The sequence below is a fragment of the Argiope bruennichi genome, chromosome 11 (genome assembly GCF_947563725.1).
Source record: "Argiope bruennichi chromosome 11, qqArgBrue1.1, whole genome shotgun sequence".
Classification (NCBI taxonomy): domain Eukaryota; kingdom Metazoa; phylum Arthropoda; class Arachnida; order Araneae; family Araneidae; genus Argiope; species Argiope bruennichi.
Window position 1 is genome coordinate 69,128,020 of NC_079161.1, and position 13,181 is coordinate 69,141,200.

Consider the following 13,181-nt stretch of genomic DNA (forward strand, 5'->3'; position numbering starts at 1 on the left):
GTATGTGGTAGCGCATTGGGATGAGTTACAACTGTATACTTGGGACGAGCGCGGAGACAACTACCTATGGTTCCGTGTCTGAACATATGGTGGCCGCCGTTTTGTATCCGTATGCTCTCGAGGTTTACGAAAACGGCCTTTTGAGAGGATCATTCGGCGGTGATTCTTGTAATATGTTTACGATTTTCTGGAAGTTTCTTAGGCGGTCATTATGAAGTGTTCCTTCAAGAAATGCCTCCAAATGATGAAAATTCGAATAAAAATAATAAAAACCTACCTAAAAAGGGCGAAAGACCTAAAATGATTAATAAAAGATGACCTAAAACTTCGGCGCTATCCCGTTCTCAACAAATCAAAGAAGCAGCGGCTCGTTATCGCCAGAACAATCCCGAAAAACGAAAGAAGACATTAAATCGTTACAGTTCTTCATATCTGGAAGTTCACAGAGCAGCTATAGCTCGTTACACTGCGTCTCATCCCTAAGTTAACCCAGAAGCAGTGTCACGTTATACTGCTTCTCATCCTGAAGTTCACCGAGGTTTGGTTTTGTGGTGTTTTGTGGCGCAAAAGTCATATCAGGCCATACTGCGCCAAGCAAAAAGTTAAGTTAAAAGAACACAGTTAAAATAAGCAAGTTCGAAAATGGAGACAATTCCATATAGCATGACGAAAAGAAAATGAAACCATACGTAAAAACTTGAGCAGGAAATAAATTACAGAGAGCATATGATAATAATTTAAAAAGGAAAAAATATAAATGCACAAAACATTAAGATACAAGTTGAATGATAGGCTAGATGTTGAATACAAAGATAAAATGTGCTAAATCCGATGTAAAAACCTAATAAAACTCAAAAAGTTAAAAATATTAGGGTGATGTTTTTCACCTACTAAGTCGTGAAGAGTCAATGATGTTGAATTAAAAAAGCGAATACGATAGGAGTTAAAATTTGGACACTCAATTAAAATGTGCTTCACACGAAGGTCGACATGACATCGAGAACAAACAGGTGGTCTCTCTCCGAGAGGAAGATGTCGATGCGTAAACCGAGTATGCCCTATGCGAAGGCGTGTCAATTTAACATCAGGGCCACGCATAGGCAGGGCTGGCCACATACAAATAGAAGGCTTAATGACGTGCAGTTTATTATGGATTTGTTTATTCCATGTCTCTTGCCACAAAAGGAAAATATGTTTTGCAATTGATTTTTGAATATCGCAGTACGGTAGTTCATAATCAAAAGAGGTAGATGCAGTTTTATCAGCGTGATCGGTCTGCTCATTTCCAACGTGACTAGGGATCCAGCAAAATAAAATGTTAAAGCCCCTATGATGGAGAGTCTGCAAGAGTTCCAAGATCTTAATAGCGAACGGATGAAAGTTAAAATGATGGAGTACTTCTAAAGAACTCATACTGTCCGTATAAATAAAAAATTGTCGTTCGCAGATAAAACGGAAAATGATGCATGAATACGGAAACTGTGTATTTCATCTCCAAAGACGACACTACATCCAACATGTCCGTCCGACTTTGAGCCGTCAGTAAATATTGGAAAATAGGAGGCATACTGTGAACGATGAGAATTAAAAAGTTGTTGGAAAATAATTGGAGCAGTTGTAGCTTTATTAAATTCAAAGAAACAATTCAAAAAGGAAAACTGAGGAATCTCCCAGGGTCGTATTTCATTAACGACAGGTATTAAGTCATTGCGTATACGAACCGAGGGGTCAGGGTGAAGGCCTCGCTTTCTGCAGAAATGTACACATTTACTCTTTTCGGCAGAAAGAGTGTGCCCATTTTCATCACACCAAGCTACCAAATTCTTAACTGCATTTTGCAGCTGCCGTTCAATTAAGTGCATATTACAGCCCTGGCAAGAAATCTGAAGATCGTCCACGTATAAATTTCCTTGGACAGTCGGTGGTAATTGATTTAGAATGTCGCTAAAATGCATGATAAAAAGTGTGACACTGAGAACGCTTCCTTGTGGATTGTTGTTGTTGTTAATTCCAGTTTTATGGCACAAGGGCCACATATGGCCATGCTGCGCCAAAACATGTGGTTAGAGCTGTGAATAAAAGGTAAAATTTTAAATATCATAATTGAAAAATGTTCTTAAAAGCATAAAGTCCAGTATAAAAGAATCGGAACAAATATAAAAGCTAAAAATTTTCAAATGTGAGGGTAAAAACCAATGGTCTTCAAATATTTAAAAATGTTACAATGGGGACGTTCTCCCACCAAGTCACAAATATGTGGTGACGATGCACCAAAAAAATGTAATCGATGGTGATTAAAAGAGTAGCATTCGGTTAAAATATGGATGACCGTATAATCAACATTGCATGATGTGCATAAAGGACATCTTTCACCCAACAAAAGATGTTTATGAGTGAATCGGGTGTGGCCGATGCGGAGTCGAGTCAATTTGACATCGAGATCACGCACCGGAACAATTGGCCATGGTTTTATGTTGGGTTTTATATTATGCAATTTATTTGAGATTTGAGAATCCCAAAATGTTTGCCATTGCATGCGTATGTACGACATATAACTCTTCTTTATATCACAATAAGGAATTGGCCGCCGCAATAAAGTGGATGCTGCTTTTGCCGCATTATCAGCAATTTCGTTTCCAATTATACCGACGTGACCAGGAATCCAACAAAATAAAATCTGAATATTCCTGGAATTCAGTGCTCGTAAAAGATGAAGTATATCCCAAACCAAAGGATGCTTAGAATTTTGAGGTTGGTTGAGAGAAATAAGAGCGCTCATACTGTCTGAGTATAAACAAAATTTACGATCATGTAAACTTGAAACTTTCTCAAGCGCGAGTAAAATCGCCGTTAGCTCAGCTGTGAAAACTGAACACGAGTTTCGCAAACGGCAACTAAATGTTTCTTGAGAAATGACAACCGAGCAGCCAACATGACCAGTTGTTTTTGAACCATCTGTAAAGATGGGAATGTATGCAGAAAATTTATCACGATGATTTAAATACAGCTTTTGGAAAACAACTGGAGCTGTATTCGCTTTATCATATTGTGAAAAAGGATTATGGAGGGAGATGTCTGGGATATCCCATGGGGTTGGGTTGGGTTGGGTTTATGAGGTTTAATGGCACAAGAGCCAATCTTGGCTAAACTGCGCCATACATATGGTTAAGAATAAATCATATCCAGCAACAAGAGTAGTATTTAAAAATTAAAACACAAGTTCAATGAAACTATATAAGAAAATGCCTCAAATATGAAAACAAGATACAACTGATAAAAAAATTACAAAGTTAATAAAAAGAGCGCAATTGAAAAAAGGATCAAGTTTATCCAAGATAAATATTTATCATATACACGTAAAAAAGCGAATATCTTTTAAAAAGGGATATCCCATGGTGGAAATGATATAGAATCTAACTTACAGATTTGTACATCCGAAATTTGAAAATCAGCAAGCATTCTTTTAGTCCTTTCATAGAAAGGAAGGATGTTAGAAGGACGAGCCGTATATAATCTTGACAGTCCAATAGGCATAGTTATATGGCATATAGGATGGACTTGGATAAAACTTGGATAAAAGAATCAGAATAAAATTTCCCCATGCGCACCCGAAAAGTACGAGATGATAAAACTTTTTTTATAAAAATTGGAAGGTTCCCTTTAAAACCCAAGTTAAAAAGTTTTCTAAGAATTCCAAAACGCCACGTACGATCATACGCCTTCTCTACATCAAAAAAAATAGAGACAAGATGATTTCGTCTCACAAAAGCGTTGCGAATATGGGTCTCAAGTTGGACTATATTATCAATAGTGGATCGGCCTTTGCGAAATCCACTTTGCAATAGTGGAATGTAAGCTCGCTTCTCTAATTCGAAGACTAGTCGGGCATTGACCATACGTTCAAGCGTCTTACAAAGGACACTAGTTAGCGCAATCGGTCTATAATGCAGGGGGTTAGCAGAATCTTTACCCGGTTTCAGAATGGGAATCACGAGAGCTTCTTGCCACTGTTATGGGAAATTTTGCTCACCCCAGACTCTGTTAAACAGATACAGGAGATTGGAGAGCGATATCTCATCTAAGTGGCGAAGCATATTATAAGTGACTCCATCTGGTCCAGGGCTGGTATCATGTGCTTGGGATAGTGCTTTTCTCAATTCAAACATTTTGAACTCGCAATCATATGGATGTGTATCTGCAGCTTCAAAATTCAAAGATAGTTGTTCCGCGAGATTTTTTCTCACTATAAATTCAGGACTATACGATTCGACAGCGGAAATCCGTGCAAATGTCTGTCCAAGAATATTGACAATATCTAATGGAGAGGAGTATGTATTATTCCTGGTTTTTAGTACAGGAAAAGAAAACTCCTGATAAATTCCATTAGCTGCCTTCACTTTTCTCCACAATTGCTGACTTGAGGTTCGAGATGTGATTGAAGAAATATATTTTACCCATGATTCCCTCTGGCTACAACGACGAATGCGGCGTGCAAGGGCTTTAGCTCTTTTAAAAGCGATCAGTTCTCTGTGGTTGGGTACCTTCTAAATTTGTTCCATAGTCTCTTTTGGTTCTTGTAACTATCGCGACAGGCATCGTTCCACCACGGTCTACGGAATTTTCTCGGACGTGGGGAACTTTTAGGAATGGCATAATTAGCGGCATGTATTAAACATTCAGTGAAGTTTTGAACTGCTTCCATGATGTCTGGTACATTGACCATACTCTCAGTAATTTTGGCCAGTTGAGAAAACCTATGCCAGTCTGCCCGCTGGAATACGAAACGCGGAGGACAATGAGTCGTTCCGCATCTATCAGCATGGGGGACAATGACCGGGAAATGATCGCTATTATATAAATTATCACTAACAGTAAAGGTCAATAATGGCAGAAGTTCAGGTGAGCATATTGCCAGATCAAGGCTATGGAAGCTACGTGTGGGTTCATGGAAGTATGTTTTATCATCGTTATTAAGCAGACAGAGACGGTTATTAGAAATAAACTGCTCGATCTGCCGCCCACGAGAGTTTGTACTATCTGAACCCCACAGCGTGCTATGTGCGTTTAAGTCTCCAAGTAAAATAAAAGGTGAAGGAAGCTGATCCACTAAGTTGTCAAGATCCTGTTGTTGAATGGCATTATGGGGTGGCAAGTAGATACTACAGACTGTAACCAGCGTTCGGGTGTGAACTTGTACAGCCACAGCCTGTAGAGGTGTATGCAAAGTAAGAGGTGTACTTGGGTAAAGATTTGATGTCAAGATGCAGACACCTCCAGAACTGCGCACTCCAGTGTCTGTATCTTTACGAACACAGTTGTAGCCGCGTAATTTTAACGGAATATTGGGTGTCACGAATGTTTCCTGAAAACAAAAACAAACAGGATGAAAGGAGTTGATAATAGTCTTTATATCGTGAAGTTTGGAACGCATGCCGCGACAATTCCAAGAAACGAAGGTACCCATTAAGAGAGTTGTTTTGGAGAAGAATTATTGGGAGCAACGACAGGAGTTGCAGAAACGTCGCAACTCATTTCAAATTCATTTTCATCCTCTGAAGGATGCAGTTTCAGATCGGGAGTATTTAATATGCCACCAAATACGGATGTTAAATCCTTGTGGACTTTACACCGAGCCGCAAGTCTTAATGCAACAGAATTTTTGGAAGATGATTTTTTCAATTTCGCAGATAGTTCTTTCTGCGTTTGACCACGCTTTGCAAGTTTTAGCTTCAGTGATTTCTGTAGTTTATTTTTTAGATTGGGTTTAACTGGTATGCCAGTGTCAGATGTGCTATTTACGGATTGTTCTGTTAGTTATTTTTGTGCGGTTGGCAGTTTTGGTGCAATTCGGACACGAACAATTTACACAAAATGGTTTTTGCAGAGCAGATGCATAACTCAGACCAGGAGTAGGCGTTTGTGGTGAAAGTTTTCGCCTAGCTTCAGGATATGAAATGTTTTCTTTGATTTTAAGAGTTATTATTTTCTTTTCAAGTTGCCAGCGTTCGCATACTCTAGAATATGATGCATGACTGCCACCACAGTTCACGCACTTCTCGGGTGCAGTACATTGTTGGCTATCATGGCCTTTAGCTGCACAGCGGGCACAAGTAAGTGTCCCGCGGCAATTTGCTTTAGAGTGACCATAACGTTGACAATTAAAACATCTCAAGGGATTGGGAATATATGGTCTGACAGGTAATTTTATATACCCTGCATAGATGAATTCTGGCAATTTTGGGGTTTTAAAAGTTAGAATATGATACTTTGTTTCAAGGATATGGCCATCTCGCCGGATAGTAATACGGTGGACATGGATGACACCTTGAGATTTCAATTCATTTGTAATTAAATCCACAGGGAGGTTAAATATTTCCCCACAAGTGATAACACCTTTCGATATATTTAATGATTGATGGGGACTGACACTGACAGGAATTGTTGACAAACTTTTTAACTTTTGAATTTGGTGAGCTTGCTTACGAGAATTAATCTCTACCAGCAAGTCACCAGAACATATCTTACGAATTGATGTTACGTCACCAACTGTTGCTGTGATCGCTTTTTGTACTAAAAATGGCGATACGCTTTCAAATGTTTCATTTTTATCAGAAATACGCTTCATTACAAAAATTTATCAAAATGGTTTTCTAAATTTGGAGACTGAGGAACAATATGACGCCCACTAAAGGGACCCTTCTTGGGAGGAGCCATGCGATATTGACAAAGATTTGGGCCCGACGGCACCGCCCACCACGGAGCCCAACAAGGGAAGGCAGCCACAGGCTCTGGATATTTCCAACCTCGGTACTTACCCTAGTGCTAATCGGTACCTATACGCTGGGAGCTACCCCCGGGGACAGTGACCACCCTTAACGCCAAGCCCAAGGAGTAGCCCCTTCGCTTGATCCCTAGCAGACTAGCCACTCAGGTGACTAGTTACCAGCCGATTGGTACACCGGGGACCACAGTGCACCGCCCGTCTAATGGGTCGCCACGCACGGCCGACACGTGGGGGTTTGTGGCTGTCCATGAGAAGCAAGAAGCAAACAGAGCGGTGACAGCTTCTCATGGAGAGCTCCCTCGACTACCCTCGAGGGAAATAAAGAAAAGGAGACAGCAGAAGGCGTAGTGTAGAGTAAATCATAAAGGGAGTAAAGATCCCTGGGTACCTCGGGATTTGGACACCCGTACTCACCTATAGTAGGTGAGCCCCTGAGGGGTGAAGTTCACCGAGAAGCAGTGTCACGTTATAAAGATTTACACCCTGAGCTAAATCTTAAATCTGTCCAAAGGGAAAGATCAAACAAAAAAATTACAATTTCAACTAAACAATTTTTAAAAAATTACTCGAGAGCTAACAAATAAAATTGGAAATAGATGAGAAGCGGAGAAACTAATTAAATGGGCAATTCATAACAGGCAGCAAACATTAGGGAACTTTAATAAAACTATAGATAAATTGAAAGATAAATTTAAAGTATGGTTAGAAAAATTAAGTTCGTGCCCTCCAGATAGTTCTTTAAATGACATGTTAGAATGTTTTCATGGAAAATCAGAGATGGAAGTAACCAGGAGACAATTACAGAAGAGAGGCTTACAATAACCAGGGGAGAAGCTTACAATTTATTTGAAAACAAGAACATAGCCATCGAAATTGACGATACAAGAAAAACGGTCTTTGGGAACGTTAAATAACTATGAAAAGATATTAATTCAACGCGCCAAAGCAATACAGGTAGTAATGCTAATGAACCCCGTTGCAAGCAAACATTTACCTAATAGGCATATGAAAAATGTAAAAGGCTTTGCCTCTTGAAGAAACTTTGAAAAAGTTGCCTAGACCAGAACACTCGATTACTAACCCTGAAATGTATATTATGGTACGAAGTACGCCAACAAAATCAAAAATAGTGTGGGAGAATATTGTAGATGTCAATAAGGTTTATCAGGCCTTACAATATTTAAAAGGTGTAAATGCTCTTTACTCTCAAATACAACTTCCATATTCACCTCAACAATTGGTTGGTTGGTTATTTAGGGTTTTTGGCACAAAAGACAAATCTGGCTACCTCAACAATTGATTGATTATATTAACGAAGAAGACAATATCCATTATATAGTAGACCAATTAGAATCGCAAGTAAATAACGTTGTCGAAGGAAAGGATGGGCTACTAGCACAAGTTACATCAGAAAAAGAGGCTGACTATGAACAATACACTATTTACCCCTTGCATGAAAAGAGATGAAACGCTCCTATTTCAGAACTCTACCAAATGCTCAAAGTCAACGCTGCTCCAATTGATTCTAGAGATAAAGATTTAGATGTAAAGTGCTTTCCTGATCTTTATGTTGAAGTTATATATGGGCAGTTTTATGTTCGGCAGCAAAAGTTAACATCTGGTGAATATATTAAAGCAAGACTAATGTCAAAACACTCTCAATTCCGCCTAAATCAACAATATTTATTTTTTCTACTTAATGATGCTAATATACGTCAAATAAATTCAGTCATATTCTATAAAATGAATTGCGTAAATCAAAAACAAAAAATTACTGCTGAACAGTATTTTGAGATGTTTAAAAAAGACGAGTTAGAAGGTGACTTAACAGCGATATTTGGTAGGTTAAGAAATACGGAACAGTTTTGGAAAAAAACCAAGAAATGATTACAACTGTATGACACAACACTACGGGCCAGCAACCTGGTTTCTCACCATGAGTCCTTCAGAATGGATGTGGAATGATTTAGGATGGTTGGTTGGTTTGATTTTATTGGCGCAAGAGCCATATTTGGCTATACTGCGCCAAACATATGGTAGATAAACAAGATCAAGGTGCTATAACGTATGGTGGTATAGTAGTAGCAGGGATTAAAATCTGAAATCACTTTGAAATTTCTCAAACTGAAGTCTAAAAGTCAAAATATAGTTTGTTAAAGCCAATTAAATCTATTAAAAATAAGTGCAAGTTGTAAAATATTAAGATGCCAAAAAATGTATAAAATCTCAAGTGTGAAGAATAATAAATAAAACAAATATGCAAGCCATGCAGATAAAATGCTAAAACACAAAATTATAACTAGAAAAATTTGAATTTTCAATATACATATGTTCAATTAAGATTAACAGTCAAAAAATGAAACCTGTCGGGAAAAAAGGAGCGATAAAGCTATATATTTTTGTGTTTTGTGGGAATAATGTATTTCCTCTTTTCGTGTTTTTTAGAGAGTGGGGGAGGCGAGCCCTCGAAATCCTCAGACATATTATATTCAATTATATCCTCTTCAGACGCAGAGGTGGAGCTCATATCAGCATCGGCATCAGATTCTTGAAACTGCACATTCTTTATTTCATCCGAAGGGAAAACAGTTGTAAAATTAGAAGTACCAGGTAAAGGAGTTTTAACAGGGCAAACATTAGTAGAAACCTTCATGGTTGAAGCTGCATTTTTAATTACCACAGAATTGGGTATTAAACGAGGGGAGGTGGTGTAAAATTTAGTAAATTTTTCTACATTAGAAATAATGTTATTAGAAGTAATGTTTTCTTTAACTGGAGAATCTTTTTAAAGTTTTTTCCGAATTGTAACAGTTTGAAAACCTCTTAAATCAGGTAAAGTGGGAGCATCTTCGCAGATTACTGCAGGAGATTCAGTGGAAGAATTCTTAACATCAGTTGATGGAGATGGTTTCGAAGCAGAAGTGCATAGAAGTGTATTTGTGCTAGAAGTTATATCAGCTGGATCCCACTGAGTGGATATGGTTGCGGATAACTTTTGGACGACAGAAGCGTAACTATTCCCAACTTTAGGGAGTTTAAACTTAATAAGTTTACGGGCTTCCTGATAAGATATTTGATTTTTTATCTTTGTTGAAATTATTTCCTTTTCTTGTTTCCAAGAAAAGCAGTTTCGGGAAAAAGAAGCACGATCTTCCTTGCAGTTAACACATTTCTCTGCTTTAGTACAGTTAGTGCTGTCATGGCCAACTTCCGCGCAACGGGCGCATGTCAGTGTCCCGCGGCAAGAAGATTTTGAATGTCCAAAACATTGGCAATTGAAGCATCTCAAAGGGTTTGGTATATAAGTTCTTACAGAAAGACGCATATATCCAGCTTTAATATAATCTGGTAAATTAGAAGAATAGAACGTTAAAACAAGATGCTTTGTGTTTAAGAGTTTGCCATCCCTCCTTACAGTAATACGTCTTACATTGGTCACTCCCTGATCTTTTAGTTTTTCAATAATCTCTTCAATCGAAACATTACACAATTCACCGCATGATATAACTCCTTTGCATGAGTTTAATGATGGGTGAGGATTAACTTCTACGGAAATAGTTGACAATGACTTAATGTTTAAAATTTGTTTGGCTTGTTTAGCATATCCAACTTCAACCAAAAGATCGCCAGATCTGAGTTTCTTAATACATTTCACTTCACCTAGGTTTCCAGTAATACCGTTTTCAACAAGAAAAGGAGACACACCGTGGAATGTTCCTTTAGAGTCTGAAATTCGATGAACAATAAAGAATCGTGGAAAACTGTTTTGAAAAGTTGATGCATTGTTTGAACGTTTAGATTTACCCATATGACATTGTTAAATTTTCAGGCCAAACGGCACCGCCCACCACGGAGCCCAACAAGGGAAGGCAGCCACCGGCTCTGGCCATTCCCAGCCTCGGCGCTTACCCTAGCGCTAGCCGGAACCTATACGCTCGGAGTTACCCCCGGGGACAGTGACCACCCTTAACGCCAAGCCCAAGGAGTAACCCCTTCGCTTGATCCCTAGCAGACTCACCAAATGGTTAGCATACCATCCGATTGATGCAGAGGGGACCACAGTGCACCACCCGTCTTTCTAATGGGTCGCCACGCACGGCCAACACGTGGGGTTTTGGCTGTCCATGAGAAGCAAGAAGCAAACAGAGTGGCTACAGCTTCTCATGGTGAGCTCCTTCGCTTGCCGTCGAGGGAAAGAAAAACACAGCAAAAAGCAGAAGGCGTCGGGTAGAATAAGCATAAAGGGAGTATAGATCCCAGGGTACCTCGGGATTGGGACACCCGTACTCACCTATAGTAGGTGAGCCCCTGAGGGGGGGGGATGATTTAGGTATGGTATGGTATTGTGAGATTTAATGGCGCAAGAGCCAAATATGGCCATACTGCGCCAAACAAATGGTATTAATAAATGCCAAGTACAATTCAGTCATACAATTTAAAATTAAATTCTCGTGATAAAATGAAAGACATCTAGTAATGAATATTAGCAGTGGTTTTAAAATTGCAACTCACATCCCAGAAAGTAAATTTTTTCAAAAATGTTAAAAGATTAAAATACCAATTCGAAAGGTGCAACACTCATAGCATTAAAACAAGTACAATAAATTACAAAACCAAGTGAAAATAGAAAAAAAATCATTGTAATCTTTTGATCCGATGTTTCTTAAAGTATTTGTTATGAATGGGGGTACTGAAAGATTCACAGTGGATATTTTTAAGATCAACCCATTTAACTTGACAGTCTTTTGGACTTTGTTTAAACACAGTTTTATCAACTGTGGTGGAAACGATAGAAGATTCTGGAGCAGGTGGAGTTTCATCAATTGTTTCATTAGGGTTATATTCAATTGCATTATCTGATTCTATATCACTGTCGGTGTTACGATTGGATATATTTGTGGTCATGGTTTTATTATCTTTAGGCTTGGAGTTTTTCTTATATTTTTTCCTGTTCATAACGGTTTTGAAACTAGCTAAGTTTTGTGAAGTGTCAGCAACTTCACACTGTGGGATATCTTGAGTAGTGTCTTCCATAGGAATACTGGGTGAAAAGTCTTTTATAAATGATTCAGATTTGGGACAAATTTCAGAGGGTGCATAAGATGGTTGAAACGGATTATTATCAACATGTGTGATTATAGGCATTATCTGAGTGCCTATTGTTTCTAGTGTTTTCTTGGCAGCATTAGAATAGCTGGATCCATCAACAGGTCTACGAGCTTTCACCATTCGCTTTGCTTCTGGATATGAAATGCCTTTCTTCACCTTTTCAGCAATCACTTCTTTTTCCAATATCCACGATGGACAGGAGCGAGAAAAGGACGTGTGCGAACCTTTGCAATTGAAGCATTTTTCCGGTGCGTTACAGTCAGAGTTTTCATGGCCTGTTTCTGCACAACGGGCGCAAGTTAGAGATCCGCGGCAAGAAGCTTTGGAGTGACCAAAACGTTGGCACTTGAAACATCTCAAGGGATTCGGGATATAAGGCCGGACTGTCAATTTCATGTAACCAGCTTGAATGTATTCAGGTATTTTAGACGAATGAAATGTTAGTATCAAATGCTTGGTTTCAAGGAGTTGTCCATCTTTTCGTATTGTTATACGACGGACATGAGTAACCCCTTGACTTTCCAAATCCTTGGTTATTTGAGCAACTGGAGTATGAAAAAGTTCTCCGCAAGATATTACTCCTTTGGAAAAGTTTAAAGTCGAATGTGCACTGACGGTCACTGGAAAGGATGCAATGTTTGTCATTTTCATAATCTGGTGAGCTTGTTTTTGAGAGAGAACCTCAATGAGCAAATCCCCCGAACGTAATTTCCGAACAGTTGATACTGTTCCAAGATGTGCCGATATACTTTTCTCAACTAAAAAAGGTGAAACGGAATGAAACGTATCGTTGGTAGAAGATACTCTTTTCAAAATAAAAAACTTATCGAAATGTTTTGAACATGATAAATCGTTTTGCATTTGATGCCCACTGAAGGGAGCTTTGTTTTTTTTACCCATGCACAAAAGGTCATGAGGTTCGGGTCCCGACGGCACCGCCCACCACCGAGCCCTACAAGGGATGGCAGTTACCGGCTCTGAGCACCCCAGCCTCGGCACTTACCATGGTGCTAGTCCAGACTTATACGCTCAGAGCCACCTCCAGGAACGTTGACCACCCTTAACGCCAAGCCCCAGAGAATGGCCCTTTCGCTTGATCCCTAGCAAACTAACCAAATTGTTAGGTTACCAGCCGAATTGATGCACTGGGGACCACAGTGCACCACCCTTCTAATGGGTTGCCACGCACGGCCAACACGTGGGGTTTTTGGCTGTCCACGAGAAGCAAGAAGCAAACAGAGCGGCGATAGCTTCTCATGGAGAGCTCCCTCGCTTGCCGTCGAGGGAC